This window comes from Rhinoderma darwinii, chromosome 8 (assembly GCF_050947455.1).
Source record: "Rhinoderma darwinii isolate aRhiDar2 chromosome 8, aRhiDar2.hap1, whole genome shotgun sequence".
Lineage (NCBI taxonomy): Eukaryota > Metazoa > Chordata > Amphibia > Anura > Rhinodermatidae > Rhinoderma > Rhinoderma darwinii.
The window spans coordinates 79,405,314-79,421,091 of record NC_134694.1 but is presented as its reverse complement, the minus strand read 5'-3'; positions in this window follow the sequence as shown (position 1 = coordinate 79,421,091).

Here is a 15,778-nt window from a genome sequence, read left to right as displayed (position 1 = left end):
TATGGTCCAAGCCAAGTTAAATTAAATAAATGTGCACAAGGCTCCGGGACCGGGACCAGATGGGTTACACCCTAGAGTTCTTAAAGAGCTTAGTTCAGTTATTTCAGTACCTCTCTTCATAATATTCAGAGATTCTCTAGTGACTGGTATAGTGCCAAGGGACTGGCAAATGTGGTTCCTATTTTTAAAAAGCACTCTAGGTCTTACCTGGGTAATTATAGACCAGTAAGCTTAACATCAATCGTGGAAAAAATGTTTGAGGGGCTATTGAGGGAGTATATACAGGATTATGTGACAAAAACTAGTATTACAAGTGACAGCCAGCATGGTTTTACCAAGGACAGAAATTATCAAACCAACCTGATTTGTTTATATATAGAGGTAAGCAGAAGTCTAGACAGAGGGGCCGCTGTGGATATAGTGTTTTTTGAACTTTGCAAAAGCATTCAAAACTGTCAATTATAGACGTCTAATAAGTAAATTAAGGACTATAGGTTTAGAAAGTATAGTTTGTAATTGGATTGAGAATTGGCCCAAGGACCGTATCCAGAGAGTTGTGGTTAATGATTCCTCCTCTGAATAGTCCCCAGTTATAAGTGGTGTACCCCAGGGTTCAGTGCTGGGGCCACTATTATTCAACTTATTTATTAATGATATAGAGGATTGGATTAATAGCACTATTTTTGCTGTTGACACCAAGCTATGTAGTATTGTTCAGTCTATGGAAGATGTTCGTGAATTGCAAGCGGATTTGGACACACTGAGTGTTTGGGCATCCGATTGGAAAAAGAAGTTTAATGTAGATAAATGTAAAGTTATGCATCTGGGTACCAACAACCTGCATGCATCATATGTCCTAGGCCAGCAAGATATTGTCGTGTATTAAAAGAGGCATGGACTCACGGGACGGATGTAATATTACCACTTTATAAAGCTTTAGTGAGGCCTCATCTAAAATATGCAGTTCAGTTCTGGGCTCCAGTTCATAGAAAGGATGCCATGGAGTTTGAAAAAATACAAAGAAGAGCAACAAAGCTAATAAGGGGCATGGAGAATCTAAGTTATGAGGAAAGATTAAAATAATTAAACCTATTTGGCTATGAAAAGAGACGACTAAGGGGGGACATGATTGATTTGTATGAATATATGAATGACACTGTGGGAGTGGGGGTGTTCTTGCCGTCATAAACAGTCCTCACTCAGCATTTGGCAAACAACGCTCATATTTATTTTGAGAAAATATAAAATAAAACAACAACAACAAAAACAAAAAGCAGGTACATTAGGGATTGACTTGCAGCTGCCTTCATATCGAGCAGCACCCCAATCCTCAGCTCATATGCTCTGAACTGAACCTGTCCCACCCTCCTCTGGGTGGCACTTAAATACACAATATTCTATTTACCAGAATTCTACTGTCTTAAAGGGACACACACATTTGTGTTTAAATTTCAAACACATACATATTATACATAAACCCCATATTACACATATTCCATACTTCCTGTCTCCTTTTAAAAAGAAAAGGAGCTTACAATCTCTATACACATAACCAAATCATACAAAAGAAAAATACATATACTTTGTGTGGCTGCAGCTTTGCTTGCCTCACCTGCCATTAATCAAGTGCCTACTATATAAACCCACCACACCTTCCATGCAGGTAAGGTGCAGGTAATGCTGTGTGTTATTGGGGAATGCTGAATCAGTTTGTCTGTAGAAATAATAGTGGACAGAGACAAAAGTCTGCTGGCCAGCAGGTGAAAGAGACATACAGACAATCTAATTCACTATTCACCCCTCAACAGGCACATACAAAAAATATGGTGAAATCCTGTTCTATGTAAAACCCCCTCAAAATACAAGGGGGCACTCCCTCCGTCTGGAGAAAAAAAGGTTAAATCTCCAGAGGTGACAAGTCTTCTTTAGGCCTCATTTACACGAGCGTGTGCGTTTTGCGCACGCAAAAAAATGCAGCGTTTTGCGTGCGCAAAAGGCACTTGACAGCTCCGTGTGTCATCAGTGTATGATGCGCGGCTGCGTGATTTTCGCACAGCCGCCATCATAGAGATGAGGCTAGTCGACATCAGTCACTGTCCAGGGTGCTGAAAGAGTTAACTGATCGGCAGTAACTCTTTCAGCACCCTCGACAGTGAATTCCGATCACAATATACACCAACCTGTGAATAAAAAAAAGCCGTTCATACTTACCAAGAACTTCCTGCTTCCTCCAGTCCGGTCTCCCGGCCGTTGCCTTGGTGACGCATCCCTCTCTTGTCATCCGGCCCCACCTCCCTGGATGACGCAGCAGTCCATGTGACCGCTGCAGCCTGTGATTGGCCTGTGATTGGCTGCAGCTGTCACTTGGACTGAATTGTCATCCCGGGAGGTCAGACTGGAGGAAGAAGCCGGGAGTTATCGGTAAGTCAGAACTTCTTTTTTTTTTTACACGTTCATGTATATTGTGATCGGAAGTCACTGTCCAGGGTGCTGAACCAGTTTAACTCTTTCAGCACCGTGGACAGTGACTGTCACCTGACGTCGCGTACCGGAACATTCTTTGCCGGGTTCGGTCAAAACGAGTTCGGCCGAGCCCGGTGAAGTTCGGTGCGCTCATCTCTAATTTGACACTCCGTTTGGATGTTTGTAAACAGAAAAGCACGTGGTGCTTTTCTGTTTACATTCAGTTTGACAGCTCTTGCGCGAATCACGCAGTTCGCACGGAAGTGCTTCCGTGCGGCATGCGTGGTTTTCATGCACCCATTGACTTCAATTGGTGCGTGATGCGCGAAAAACACACGATTATAGAACACGTCGTGAGTTTTACGCAACGCACTCGCGCTGCGCAAAATTCACGCATTGTCTGCACTGCCCCATAGAGTAATATAGGTGCGTACGACACGCGTGAAAAGCACGCGCGTCGCACGCGCGTATATTACGCTCGTGTAAATGAGGCCTTACTGTGAGAACTGTGAATCTATGGAATAACCGACCTCAGGAGCTGGTCACAGTAGATACAGTAGATGGCGTTAAAAAAAGGCATAGATAATTTCCTAGAATTAAAAAATATCAGCTCCTATGTCTATGTGTAGAAATGGTTCCCTTCCCTTTTTCCTATCCCTTGGTTGAACTTGATGGACATGTATCTTTTTTCAATCGTACTATGTAATTATGTACCTATGAGGCACGGAAAGATAAGCTCAGCAGAGTCAATGTGAATCAGAAGATCTTTTTTTGCCTAATGAAGGATCATGCAGTCTGTAGTTTTCTGTTTTCTTGGTCCATGTGTTCCATCGATGGATAGTAAAGGGGTCGTCCAGTTTCAGCAAATTAATGATATTTTTTGTATAATGAAAAGCTAGAAAAATGTCCAATATCCTTTCTGTATTAATTCCTCACAGTTTTCAAGATCTCTGCTTGTTGTTCAGTAGGAACATTCATTGTTCACTTCCAGTGGATAGAATGCTGTCCATGGTTATGTGATGGATACACAGGTGCATGGCTTGTTACAGTTGCATATGTGCATCAGAGCTGTGTCTTCTAAGGCCACGTTCAGACGTGGCAGAATTTTTCCGCTGCAAATGTTGGTGCAGATTCTGGGCAAATACGCAACGAATCTGCACGAACATTTGCATATTTGTCAGGTAATTCAGACGTTGAAGTTATCACAGTGCACTTGCCACAGATTTCAGTTTTTGCATTGCAAGGGCTGAAATCTGCAGTGAAATTCTGCTGCCTCTCCGCAACATAATGAGCATGGTGCGGAGGGGAAATTCTGCTCTGCAGCCTAAGGCTGGGTTCACACGACCTATTTTCAGACGTAAACGAGGCGTATTATGCCTCGTTTTACGTCTAAAAACAGGGCTACAATACGTCGGCAAACATCTGCCCATTCATTTGAATGGGTTTGCCGACGTACTGTGCAGACGACCTGTAATTTACGCGTCGTCGTTTGACAGCTGTCAAACGACGACGCGTAAATGGACTGCCTCGGCAAAAGAAGTGCAGGGCACTTCTTTGCCACGTAATTTGAGCTGTTCTTCATTGAACTCAATTACGAGGAGGAGCATTTACGTGTGAAACGAGGCAGCTGTAAACAGTCTGTCTTTTCACACGTAAATGCCTCTCATCGTGTGAACATACCCTTATTTACGCACAGTTGTTTTCTGCAACGTCTGAACTAAATTTCCAAAACATTTATAGAAACAAATGTAAAAAAGGCTGCTGCAGAATTCCACTGCGGACTGTCCACAGCGGAATTCAACAGCAATTCCGTCTGAACGTGGCCTAACAGTCCCAGCACCTGTGTGTCCATCACATCATGGAAAGAATTTTATCCTCCTGAAGTAAACAATAAATATTCCTTCTGAATAATAGCAAGCAGAGACCATGAAAACCATGAGGAATTAATACGGAAAGATTATTTTGGAAAGTTGCATAACTTTTAACCCCTTCCCTCTTTAGCCACTTTTGTCCTTCCTGACACAGCCTCATTTTTCAAATCTGACATGTTTCACTTTATGCGGTAATAATGCCGGAATGCTTTCACTTATCCAAGCGATTCTGAGATTTTCTCGTGACACATTGGACTTTGTTACTGGCAAAATTCGCTCGATACGTTCAGTATTTAATTGTGAAAAACACTAAGTTTTAGCAAAAAATGTGCAAAAATTTGTATTTTTCTCAACTTAAATGTATCTGCTTGTAAGACAGAAAATTGTTGCTAATTAACATCCCCCATATGTCTACTTTAGATTGGCATCGTTTTTTGAACATCCTTTTATTTTTCTAGGACATTACAAGGCTTAGAACTTTAGCAGCAATTTCTCACATTTTCAAGAAAATTTCAAAAGGCTATTTTTGCAGGGGCCAGTTCAGTTGTGAAGTGGCTTTGAGGTCCTTATATATTAGAAACCCCAAAGAAGTCACCCAATTTTAAAAACTGCACCCCTTAAAGTATTCAAAACAAGCATTTAGGAAGTTTCTTAAGCCTTTAGACGTTTCACAGGAATGAAAGCGAATTAGAGGTGAAATTTACAAATTTCTTTTTTTTTTGCAGAAATTCATATTTAATCAATTTTTTTTCTAACACAAAGTTTTACCGGAAAAATACAACTCAATATTTATTGCCCAGGTTCTGCAGTTTTTAGAAATATCCCACATGTGGCCCTAACATGCTACTGGACTGAAGCACCGGCCTCAGAAGCAAAGGAGCACCTAGTGGATTTTTGGGCCTTATTTTACTTAGAATATATTTTAGGCACCATGTGAGGTTTGAAGGGCTCTTGCGTTGCCAAAACAGTGGAAATCCCCCAAAAGTGACCCCATTTGGGAAACTACACACCTCAAGGAAATTATCTAGGGGTATAGTGAGCATTTTGACCCCACAGGTTTTTTGCAGAAATTATTGGAAGCAGGGCCTGAAAATAAAAATCTACAAAGAAAATGTAGGTTTTACTAATTTTTTCTAATTTCCACAAGGACTGAAGGAGAAAAAGCACACAGCAGGGCATAGAAGGGAAAGAGCGATATTTGGCTTTTGGAGATCACATTTAGCAGGAATGGTTTGTGGAGGCCATGTCGCATTTGCAAAGCCTCTGAGGGACAAAACAATGAAAACGCCCAAAAAGTGACTCCATTTAGGAAACTACACCCCTTGAGGAATTCATCTAGGGGTGTAGTGAGAATTTTGACCCCACAGGTGTTTTATAGAATTTATTAGAATTGGGCAGTGAAAATAAAAACAATCCTTTTTCTTCAAAAATATGTAGTTTTAGCTGAAAATTTTTCATTTTCTCAACAAATAAAGCAAAAAAAGAAGCCCAACATTTGTAAAACAATTTCTCCTGAGTACGGCAATACCCCATATGTGATCATAAATGGCTTTTGAGCACACGGCAGGGCTCAGAAGGGAAGGAGCGCCATTTGGTGTGCAGATTTTGTTGGATTGGTTTCTGGGCGCCTGTGGGAAGAAAACAGTGCAAACCCCCCAGTGACCACATTTTGGAAACTACACCCCCCAATGTATTCACCTAGGGGTGTAGTGAGCATGTTAACCCTGTAGAAATTAGTGTGAACTTGATATTGCAGAGTGAAAATTGGATTTTTTTCCCATAGATATGCCAATATGTGATTCCCAGCTTGTGCAACCATAACAAGACAGCTCTCTAATTATTATGCTGTGTTTCCCAGTTTTAGAAACACCCTACATGTGACCCTAATCTTTTGCCTGGACATTCGACAGGGCTCAGGAGTGAAAGCGTACCATGTAAAATTGAGGCCTAATTTGGCGATTTACAAAGTATTGGTTCACAATTGCAGAGGCTCAGATGTGAAATAATAAAAAGAAAGGGACCCCAGTTTGGAAACTACTCCCCTTAAGGCATTTATTAAGGGGTGTAGTGAGCATTGTCACCACACAGGTCTTTTCTATAAATGAATGCGCTTCGGTTGGTGCAAATTAAAAATTAATATTTTTCCCTAGATTTGCCATTTCAGTGCCAAATATGTTGTGCCCAGCTTATGCCACTGGAGTCACACACCCCAAAAATTGTTAAAAGGGTATAGCGATGCCATATATGTGGAAGTGAACTGCTGTTTGGGCACACTGTAGGGTTCAGAGGGGAGGGAGCGCCATTTGGCTTTTGGAGAGCGGATTTTGCTTGGTAGTAGATTTGTTTGAGTATTGCTGGTGTTTCCATTTATAATGTGGGGGTACATGTAAGCTGGGCAGAGTATATCAGGGACATAGTCAGGTGGTATAATAATGGGGTAAAAAAACAATAAAATGGTCCATAAATGTGTGTTACGCGGTGAAGCAAATCCTTTCTGCACAGGCCAGTGTCGCACTGATATATGGCATCCTTTCTTATGCCCCTTTTGGTCCACACTCCGCACCTTTGCAGTTTGCAGAATTTTGCTGGAAAGTGTTGTCCTGGTATAATACGGGCACCGTCGCTTCCAGCAGATATGTTTTGGCCCTCCCCTTCCTGGTTCCATAATTTTAGGGCCTTGATAAATCGCTTCTTGAAACAGAAGAAATGTTCCCCTCAGGCTGCACAACGACATATTTTTTATTTCCTGACATGGAAGCCTTAACTAATTTTATTTTTTCATAGACATAGTGATATGAGGGCTGTTTTTTTGCATGACGAACTGTAGTTTTTATTGGTACCATTTTGGGGTACATGCGACTTTTTGATCACCTTTTATCCTTTTTTTTTTGGAGGCCAGATAACCAAAAAAACGCAATTCTGGCATAGCTTTTTTAGTTTTTTTTATACAGCGTTCACCACGCGTTATAAATTACATGTTACCTTTATTCTGCGGGTCAGTCTGATTTTGGGGATACATATTTTATAGCACTTTTTTTTGTTTTACAACGTTTTGCACAATAAAATTACTTTTGTAAAAAGAATGTATTTTTTCTGTCACCAAGTTGTGAGAACCATAACTTTTTAACTTTTTTGTCGATGGAGCTCTATGAGGGCTTGCTTTTTGCGAGACGAGCTATGGTTTTTATAGGTACCATTTTTGGATACGTGCAACTTTTTGATCACTTTTTATTCCAATATTTGTAGGGCAAAGTGACCAAAAAACAAACTCTGGTATAGTTTTTACTTGAAACTTTGATTATGTTTTCAAACTTATTTTTTTCACTCTTTTTTTTTACACTTTTTTTATCCTTTTTTTTTTACACTTTTTTTCAAGTCCCACTAGGGGACTTGAAGGTCCAACTGTCAGATTTTTCTTTTCTAATACATTGTGCTATCTACGTAGTGCAATGTATTAGATCTGTCAGTTATTCACTGACAGCAAGCCGATTAGGCTTCGCCCCTTGGCGGGGCCTAATCGGATTCAATAATGGTAGAGCAGGAGGCCATTGTGTCTCCTGTTGCCATAGCAGCAGTCACCAGTCCTGATTGCCTGTCAGAGCTGGCGATCTGCTAGCAACCGCTAAGATGCAGCGATCGCTTTCGATCGCTGCATCAAAGGGGTTAATGGCAGGGATCGGAGCAAGCTCCAGTGCCTGCTGTTACAGGTGGATGTCAGCTGTAACATATAGCCGACTTCCACCGTTGATGATGCCGGATCAGCTCCTGAAGCGGCGCCATCTTGCTGGCTGCTACGGAAGCCGTTCAGGCACCGCCACCGGGCGGGGGCTGGAAGTTTTTTATGCTAGGCAGACCATTTCATTGCTGGGGTTCCGATGAGCTGCAAACACCTTAAATGCAGCGATCGCGTTTGAGCGCTGCATTTAAGGGGTTAATGGCGGGGATCGAAGCTAATTTCGGTCCCCGCCATTACAGCCGGATGTCAGCTGTAAGATACTGCTGACATCCGGCAATGATGGCACCGGCTCAGCTTCTAGGCCGGTGCCAAGCATTTGGCGTATGGATACGGCAAAATGCGGGTAGCACTAGCTTTCCATGGCATACCCATACGTCAAATTCCGGGAAGGGGTTAATTATACAAAACAAAATGTTCATTTGCTGAAACCAGACAACCTCTCTAATGATTATTTTTAAATTGCATGACCGCAATGTGTCTTCTGCTTCCACTTTTGCCACTACAAATCTGATGTTGGGACCAAGGCAGTGTGTTCAAGAAGCTTGTCCACCCTAACACAAAATAATCCTACATTGACTTGTTTCTGATGTGTGATTTCAATTTGTGGATCCAAATTTCCTGTTATGAAAATTTTAATAGGAATCATTTGTTAAATTAAATTGTTTCCATTTTGAACTTAGGACATTAAATGCACTTCATGGACACACCTCCTAATTATTTAATACAGGTGTTTCAGCTACACCCATTGCAAACTGGTGCATACAATCAAGCACACAGTCATGCAATCTCCATAGACAAACATTGGTAGTAGTATGGGTCATACTGAAGAGCTGTGACTTTAAACATGTCACTGTCATAGGATGCAACCTTTGCTATAAGTCAGTTCATAACATTTTTCATCTGCTAGATCTGCCCCGTCAAGTGCTATTATTGTGAACTGAAAATGTCTAGCTCAACCATGAAGTGCTAAACTGTGCAAATTCACAGGGGCCCCCGAGTGCTGAAGTAATGCGTAAAAATCTTCTTTTTTTATATTGCATCTCTCAATCCAGAGTTTTGGAAGTGACATCAGCAAAAGAACTTCATAAAATGGGTTTTCATGGTTGAGCATCTGCACATAATCCTCATCATGTGCAATGCTAAGCATCAAAAGGAATGATGTAAAGCATTCCGCCACTAGGACTCTGAAGCAGTGAAAACGTGTTCTCTGGAGTGATGAATCACATTCACTATCTGGCAGTCTGATGGACGAATATGGGTTTGGTGAATGCCAGGAGAATGTTACCTACAGGAATGCATAGTGCCTACTAAGGTATACTATTCTGTAGCTATTTTCCTGGGTTTGGGCTATACACGTTATTTCCAGTAAATGGTAATCTTAAAGGGGTTTTCCCATGAAGGACATTTATGACATATCCACACAATGTCATAAATGTCAGATAGATACGGGTCTCACCACTGGGACCCCCACCTATCTCTAGAATGGGGCCCCCTAAACTCCGTTCTTGCTTTTTGTGCTCACGCTGCCTCCCGGAAACTTCCTGATTACATGGTCGGGAGTTACGGAGACAGTGTAACTTGCTGAGCTACGCTGTTTCCGTAATTCCCATATAACTGAATAGTAGTCAGGGAAACAGTGAAGCTCGCATGCTACGCTGCTTTTGTAACTGACATTCACTACTATAGGAGTTACGGAAAGAGCGTAGCTCAAAGAGTTACGTTGTTTCCAGAACTCCCGACCATGTCCCGACTATGTAATGAGGAAGTGGCCGGGGGTCAGCGTGAGCGCAAATAGCTAGAATGTGGATTGTTCTAGAGATAAGTGCGGGTCCCAGAGGTGGGACCCGCATCTATCTGACATATCTTGTGGATATGTCATAAATGTCCTTCATGGGAAAACCTCTTTAACCCCTTCCCGCTCCTGGACGTACTATTAGGTCATGGCAGCTGTATCGTTCGCACTCCATGACCTAATAGTACGTCTCGGGAGTAACGGCCATTTCGGCCATCCTTCCGACACATACAGGAGCTGTGACAGCTGCTGTCTTGGTCAGCAGCTGTCACAGCTCCTACAGCGGGGACCGATCGCTGTGTCCCCGCTGATTAACCTCTTAAAAGCCGCGTTCTATAGAGATCGCAGCTTTTTAGCAGTTAAGCTGCCATCGCCGGCCTGCTACGCGATAGCGGCCGGCGATGGTGACTATGGCAACCGGACACCAAACAATGGCATCCGGCTATGCCATAGACGGAAGCCTAGTGGGTCCTGACAACGTCAGGACCCACTATGCTTGCTGTCAGTGAGTAGCTGACAGTTCTAATACACTGCACTACGCATGTAGTGCAGTGTATTAGAATTGCGATCAAGGCCTCCTGCCCTCAAGTCCCCTAGTGGGACAAAGTAATACAGTAAAAAAAAAGTTAAAAAAAGATGTGTAAAAATAAGAAAATAAAAGTTTTAAAAGTATTAAAAGTAAAAATCCCCCTTTTTCCCTTATCAGTCATTTATTATTAATAAAAATATATAAACAAACAAATAAACTATACATAATTGGTATCGCCGCGTCCGTAACAGCCTGAACTACAAAATTATTTCGTTATTTATCCCGCACGGTGAACGCCGTAAAAGAAAATAATAATAAACCGAACCACAATCACAATTGTTTGGTCACTTCACCTCCCAAAAAATGGAATAAAAAGAGATCAAAAAGTCGCATGTACCGAAAAATGGTACTGATCGAAACTACAGTTCGTTACGCAAAAAATAAGTCCTGGTACGGCTTTATTGATTGAAAAATAAAAACGTTATGGCAAAAAGTGAATGATTGTTTACAAAACGTATTTTATTGTGCAAACGCCATAAGACATGAAAAAAAACTATAAACATCTGGTATTGCCGTAATCGTATCGCCCCGCAGAATAAAGTGAATATGTCATTTATAGCGCACGGTGCACGCAGTAAAAAAAAAAAGAATAAAAAAACAGTAGTAGAATTGCTGTTTATTAGTCACCACGCCGCCTAAAAATAGAATAAAAACTGATCAAAAAGTCGCATGCACCCCAAGAAAACTACAATGGATTCCTCAAGGGGTATAGTTTCCAAATTGGGGTCACTTTTGGGGGGTTCCAAATGTTTTGGCACCACAAGACCTCTTCAAACCGGACATGGTGCCTAATAAAAAAGAGGCCTCAAAATCCACTAGGTGCTCCTTTGCTTCGGAGGCCGGTGCTTCAGTCCATTACCGCACTAGGGCCACATGTGGGATATTTCTCAAAACTGCAGAATCTGGGCAATAAGTACTAAGTTGCGTTTCTCTGGTGAAACCTTTTGTGTTATAAAAAAAATGGTATAAAGAGGATTTTCTGACAAAAAAAAAATGTAAATTTCACCTCTACTTTGCTCTAAATTTCTGTGAAACACCTAAAGGGTTCATAAACTTTCTAAATGCTGTTGTGAATACTTTGAGGGGTCTAGTTTCTAAAATGGGGTATTTGATAGGGGTTTCTAATATATGGGCCCCTCAAAGCAACTTCAGAAATGAACTGGAACCTAAAAAAATAAATAAATGAGGCAATACTTTGCTTCTTACATTATACTGATAATGAGCCGTGCCCACCCCGAGATGACCCCAGTTTTGACCGTTTGTATAAACGGAGACCCCTATTAGACCGTTCCAGTGCCCGGTTTTCCCAAGCATACACCCCCGAGAAGTGTATTTCTATTGATGAGTCCCTGGTACATTTTAAAGGGAGGGTTCAATTCCGCGAGTACCTGCCGGGTAAGAGGGCAAGGTATGGCGTGAAGATGTATAAGCTGCGAGAGTGCATCCGGGTATACCTACAGGTTTAGGCTATATGAAGGGAAGGCCACCCCCAAACCAGACTGCATCCTGGACTACAATAGGTACATGGGAGGGATGGACTTGTAAGATCAAATCCTGAAGCCCTACAGCGCCATGCGGTGTGGTATAAGAAGCTGGTCGGGCACATCATACAGATGGCATTGTACAATGTGTACGTGCTACGTCGATGTGCAGGCCAGACAGGAACTTTCCTGGAATTTCAAGAGGTGATTATCAAGAACCTAACCTTTAGGGACCAAGAAGGGGGGGCACCCAGTACTTCTGGAAGCGGGGCCACACGCATCGTACCAAGGCGGCAACACTTTCCAGGAGAAGTTCCCCAAACTGGCAAGAAGGGAAAAAGTCAAAAGAGGTGCAAAGTCTGCTATAAGAGGGCGATAAGGGATGACACAATATATCAATGTGACACGTGTCCCGAATAACCAGAGCTCTGTATGAAAGTCAGTAGTAAAATTTATCATACATCCCTTGGTTTATAATTTACGCCAATTTTACTTACCCTGATGCACTCCGCACAGCTTATCCCCCCTCGTCTTTCCCCTCTGAGCCCTGCTGTGTGTCCAGGCAGCTGATAACAGCCACATGTAGGGTATTGCCATACCCGGGAGAACCCACATTACAGTTTATGGGGTGTAGGTCTCTGGTCAAAATCCTCACTACACCTCTAGATGAATGCCTTAAGGGTGTAGTTATTAAAACGGGGTCACTTCTTGCGGGTTTCAACTGTACTGGTACGTCAGGTGCTTCTGCATACATGACTTCGCACTAGTAAATCCCCAGTAGGCCAAATGGTGGTCCTTTCCTTCTGAGCCCTCCCATGGGCCCAAACGGCAGTTTATCACAACAAATGGGGTATTGCGGCACTCAGAACAAATTGCGCAACAGAATGGGGTATTTCGTTTCTTGTGAAAATAAGAAATTTTCAGCCAAAACTACATATTATTTGAAAAAAATAATTTTGTTTTCATTCCCAGCCCAATTCAAATAAGTTCTGTGAAAAAACTATGGTGTCAAAATGGTCACAACACCCATAAATGAATTCCTTGAGGGGTGTAGTTTCCAAAATGGGGTCATTTGTGGTTGGTTTCTATTGCTTTGATACCTCTGGGGCTCTGCAAATGCGACATGGCACCCGAAAACCAATCCAGCAAAATCTGGACTCCAAAGAACACACAGCGCTCCATTCATTCTGAGCCCTCCCATGGGCCCAAACGGCAGTTTATCACCACAAATGGGGTATTGCCGCACTCAGGACAAATTGGGCAACAAAATTGAGTATTTTATTTCTTGTGAAAATAAGAATTTTTGAGCTAAAATGACATATTATTGGAAAAAATATATATTTTTTTTAATTCCCAGCCCAATTCAAATAAGTTCTGTGAAGAAACTATGGGGTCTAAATGGTCACATTACCCATAAATGAATTCCTTGAGGGGTGTAGTTTCCAAAATGGGGTCACTTCTGGTGGGTTTCCATTGCTTTGATACCTCTGGGGCTCTGCAAATGCGACATGGCACCCGAAAACCAATCCAGCAAAATCTGCACTCTAAAGAACACACAGCGCTCCTTCCCTTCTGAGGCCTCCCATGGGCCCAAACGGCAGTTTATTGCCACAAATGAGGTATTGCTGCACTCAGGAGAAATTGGGCAACAAAATGGGGTATTTTGTTCCCTGTGAAAATAAGAAATTTTGATAAAAAATTACATTTTATTGGAAAAAATGACATTTTTTTCATTTAACATCCCAATTCAAATACGTGCTGTGAAAAAAACTGTGCAGTCAAAATGGTAACAACAACCATAAATGAATTCCTTGAGGGGTGTAGTTTCCAAAATGGGGTCACTATTGGGGGATTCCTACTGTTTCTTCAAACCTGGCATGCTGCCTAAAATATATTCTAATAAAAAAGAGGCCTCAAAATGCACTAGGTGCTTCTTTGATCCTAGGGCTTGTGTTTTAGTTCACGAGCGCAGTAGGGCCACATGTGGGACATTTCTAAAAACTGCAGAATCTGGACAATACATATTTCGTAGTGTTTCTCTGGTAAAACCTTCTGTGTTACATAAAAAAAAAATGAATAAAATTGAAATTCAGCAAGAAAAATGAAATTTGCAAATTTCACCTCCACTTTGCTTTAATTTCTGTGAAATGCCTGAAGGGTTAAAAAAACTTTCTAAATGCTGTTTTGAATACCCTGAGGGGTCTAGTTTTTAAAATGGGGTGTTTTATCAGGGTTTCTAATACATAGGCCCCACAAAGCCACTTCAGAACTCAAGAGGTACCTTAAAAAAAAGGCTTTTGAAATTTTCTTAAAAATATGAGAAATTGCTGTTTATGTTCTAAGCCTTGTAACGTCCAAGAAAAATTAAATAATGTTCAAAAAACGATGCCAATCTAAAGTAGACATATGGGAAATGTGAACTAGTAACTATTTTGCGTGGTATAACCGTCTGTTTTACAAGCAGATGCATTTAAATTCTGAAAAATGCAATATTTTCAAAATTTTCTCTACATTTTGCAATTTTTCACCAATAAACACTGAATATATCGACCAAATTTTACCACGAACATGAAGCACAATGTGTCAGGAGAAAACAATCTCAGAATCGCTTGGGTAGGTTTAAGCATTCCGACGTTATTACCACATAAAGTGAAATATGTCAGATTTGAAAAATGGGCTCTGAGCCTTAAGGCCAAGACTAGGCTGCGTCCTTAAGGGGTTAATGCTTCAGCGTACAATAATATTTTACACAATTGTAGCTTCCAGATTAGTGGCAAGAGTTTGTATAAGGCCTTTTCTATTCTACCATGACTGTGCCCCAGTGCACAACCAAGGTTCATAAAGACATGGTTTGACGAGTTTGGTGTGGAGAAACTGTGGCCTGCGGATTGCCTTGACCTCAACCCATCAGATACATTTGGGATAAATTAGATTGAGAACCAGACCTTCTTGTGCAACATCAGTGTCAGACCTCAAAAATGCTGTTTTGACTGAAAGTGCACAAATTCCCACAGACCCACTCCTCTTGTGGAAAGAATTACTAGAAGAGTGGGGGGGGGGGGTTGTAATGGGGGCCCTACTCCATAATAACGCCCATGGTTTTGAAATGGGATGTCCAACAAGCTCATATAGGTGCGATGGTTAGGTGTCATCATACCTTGGGCAAAATAATGTGTGTGTATGTGTGGATTTATATATTTCCAATTTTTCTCAACAATTTCTAATTCACTTTATAAACTTTAACTTGTTCATATTGTTGTTTATCTTCAAAGAAATCTAGCTGTGCTTTATAACTAATAGAGCAAAGATATATTAAAGTCATCTTTGAAATGCAATCACTACAGTGTATTAAACCCCTATGGCTTTTCTAATTTTACACTGGTACATAACATAAATATGAGTAAATTAATAAAAATGCATTATGTGGTCGAATACAGTATAAACATTAGTGATACAGTCATTAGATAGAGTAGCTACTCAAAGTAAGACTCAATTGAAAGAGACTCTCTGCTTTGAATGTAGTTAGTTGTAAAAAAAATAGGGAATGCATTATCAGTCTACTAGATTGTTATATCATAAATACTAAGAAAACGGATTAGACTAAGGGCCCATTCACACAAAGGTGAATCTTGTCCGTGTGCTGTGCATGGAAATCACGCACAGCACACGGACCCATTGATTTCAATGGGGCCGTTCACACACGCAGGAGTTTTCACGCAGCAAGAGTCCACTTCGTGAAACTCACTGCATGTCTTATATTGGTGCGTTTTCACTCACCTACGCGCCCATTGAAGTCATTGGGTGCGTGAAAACCACACACGGATGAATATCCGTGGCAATTCTTTT